This window comes from Aulostomus chinensis, chromosome 7, assembly GCF_037954235.1.
Source record: "Aulostomus chinensis isolate RoL2024-O1b breed Wild chromosome 7, RoL_Achi_v1.0, whole genome shotgun sequence".
NCBI lineage: Eukaryota > Metazoa > Chordata > Actinopteri > Syngnathiformes > Aulostomidae > Aulostomus > Aulostomus chinensis.
The window spans coordinates 9,017,148-9,020,266 of NC_141326.1; the positions used below are offsets into that span (position 1 = coordinate 9,017,148).

Below are 3,119 nucleotides of genomic sequence, written 5' to 3' on the forward strand. Positions count from 1 at the left end.
ATAATCATCAAAATTAAAAGAAATGTTTGAAATATCAGTCTGTGTAATGAATGAATATAATATACAAGTTTCACTTTTTGAATGGAATTACTATTCTGTCCTCGCGGTCTTGTAGCCGGACAACAGCTTGACAGATGACTAACAACAAACTCCAGCAAACCGTTTTCTTCCAAAGCAGGGGTGGGCAATGTGTATGCAGGTTTTCCTTCCGACCAAACACTAACAGTTGATTCCACTGATTAACACTCTTCTGTGGCTGACGGTGTGTTAATCAGTGGAATCACCTGTTAAAGTGTTTGGCTGGAGGGGAAACCTACATACACACGGCCCTGCATGGCACATGATTGCCCACCCCTGTTCCAAAGAGTATGGCTTTGACGTTTCTGTAAAACTGAAAAATACAGCACAATACAAAGTGTGTGTCAATACACTACATACATAAAGAAATGAAATCACAACATTGTAAATAGTTGCATCTTAAAACATGAAATAAACTACAGCCAGGAGCTACTGAATATGACAAATGTCCATGAATTGTAATCATCCTCTTTTACAGGTGATAAAACAGGCAAACCTGAACATAGGCAATTCACAGGTTGCATTCTAGTTCAGCACAGGCCTTCATGTTAGAGGTGTAACCAAATCACATGTGTAGCCTGCATTCATCAAACAAATTGTAATCACATTTTTCTTCTACAAAGCAATGTTTACATATAAACTCTCAAAATCAACAATAGTTTGCATATCAACTTCAAGACTTATGCAGGAGAAAACGTCTTGACACGTACACTGCTTGGTGCCCACTGCACTAACGAGCACAAGGTGTGTAGAACTAATTGAACACTACTGACAGAAATGAGTGGAAAAGTACTGGCAGAAAAGAAACAACACTAGAAACGTCCACTAGGGGTCAGTAATAATTAAACTGAATAGGTAACAACTGAGCAGGTGACAGGACAATTACTGAAATAAATCAACTTTTTCATGATATTCTAATTATATGACCAGTACCTGTATGTGAGTTATATATTGGGTATTTTAATGAAACATGCAAAAAACATTTTTTTCTCCCCCAAAATAATGTTCAGTTCCCCCAGAGTATTCTTCCATTTTAATCCATCCACAACACATCTTAATCTCAGATTATATTTTTATAGCAGTTCAAATAACAGCTACAGCCTTAACAAAGTACTGCACATGGATAGAATAAGACAAAAGAAATTAAAAAGTCATGGCAGAAAACAACAAGAAGAGTCAACCTCAGCCCATGGTGTGTTGCAAACTTTTAATATCAAAAAAATATCATTGAATGAGGGTTCAGTCATTAACAAGCTATAGGTATTGTTGCCTTCAAGTAGAAAAAAAAAAAACCCAAATAATTGTTTGGAGCATCACACAAGTAAATTCAAGTTTTATGTTGAAACATACTTGTCTAGAACTCCCCTCCCTCTAATCCTTTATAGTTGCAGAACCTGGAATAAGTGATTAGTTACTTTAAAAAATTCACTGAGATAACAAAGACAACATTAAAATGGGTTGAGTGGTGTTCAATTATAATCTTATTGAATTTACAAGGGCATTAAAAACTTTATTGCTGAGACGCTGCTCTTCTTGTTGGAAGTCCTCCAACGTCTCCATCCTCTCCATCCAAGCTGAGGTTGAGGAGGAAGAAGCTAATTCGCTTCGTCCTATTTGCCTCACCTTAATTCTAATGTCAATGAGAAGGTTTTGAAACCTTATCTGATACACTGAAACAATAAACCAAAAAAAATATAAGTAAACTGGAACCGAACTGTGAAAAACAGAGAGAAAGGGCAGAAAAATGAAAAAATGTCCATCAGTTCACTTAGCCATGACCTGTACTCAGAACTTACCTTCTGTTGGCAACAGAAATGTGTGCTGCCCTGGTACAGCATTCCCGCCTGTGATAAAACAAAAAGTTTATCAGGCGGATATTTTTGCATCAGTTTCTTCTCATAAATTTATGGTCATCTGCCATAATCACTGCATAAAAGCACAATGGAGGTCAACCACCTTATGGTTATGCATGGTGTTAACTACTTGTTTAACTTTGATAAACATGAACACTTGGTGAGTTATCCGAGGTCCTCTTATCTATGTCTTGAGCCCTTGCTGCGCCGCTCCTCATGTCTCCCCCGGGCTGATCGCGAGCCACGACAAGACCTTGATCTGCTTCTGGACCTAGGGCATTAGTGGTCATGTAATTATTGGAAATAACACCAATACTATGTCACAAAGAAAAAAAGAAACCCCTACTGACTGTTGCAAAATGGTGCCAATCACATGCCTCCTCTGATAAACAAAATATATTTCAGCATCTCTACGCATAGATAATTGAACTCAGACAATAGATTATACATATATGAGTTGAAGACCAACTAGTAGAAATTAGTTGACACAATATGCTGTGCCATAACCTTACACTGTACCTCGATTGATGACCATGTCTGGTGTGAGATGCAGACTTGCTTGAGCCTAGAAATAGAGAATATTTCAGATTCTAAATATTAATTTTCCTACAAAGGGTGGCATTTTTTCTTCTTTAACATGCTCCATCAGGCAAGGAAAGTCTGGAAAATTTGACAGAGCTTGTATTCCGATTGTAAATACATAAAAAATACTACATAAATCAATTCATGTTTACTCACTGGGTGTAGATATGAGTTTTCCTGGGTAGTGGCACCAGGCTTGCATGTCGAGAGGATCTTGACGACAGAAGTCTCAGATTACAAACTTGTCATTTAAAACAAGATGTGTCAATTCAGAGTAGCTGCACACTTACTGGTTGTTGCCTTGTCTGTGCCATGCTCCATTGGCCAAGGAAAATCTGGTAATTTCAAACGAGCCAGTATAGTTAGTGCGTACATAAGAAATTCCAAATAAATCAGTATGTGTATACTTACTGGGGGTAGACTTTGCCCTATGCCTAGGCAGTGGCACCTGGGTTGCATGTCAAGAGGATCCTAGTGACAGAATAATCTCAGAATAAAAACTTCCATCAATCCATTTTCTTCAGCTTATCTTAAGGGTCACGGTTGGGGCTGCAGCCTATCACAGCGGCTTTCGGGCGAGAGGCGGGGTACACCCTGGACAGGGCG

General features: G+C 38.4%; 1 long non-coding RNA gene across 1 annotated transcript; it reads right to left on the reverse strand.

The window, feature by feature from the left end:
- Window positions 1–2,153: 2,153 nt before the first annotated feature.
- LOC147258451 (uncharacterized) lies at window positions 2,154–2,825 on the reverse strand. Its single transcript, XR_015116767.1, has 4 exons — window positions 2,804–2,825; window positions 2,670–2,726; window positions 2,451–2,496; window positions 2,154–2,202 (listed from the first exon to the last, which is right to left on the reverse strand). It is a non-coding gene; the product is annotated as an uncharacterized LOC147258451 (long non-coding RNA).
- Between the last annotated feature and the right edge of the window lie 294 nt (window positions 2,826–3,119).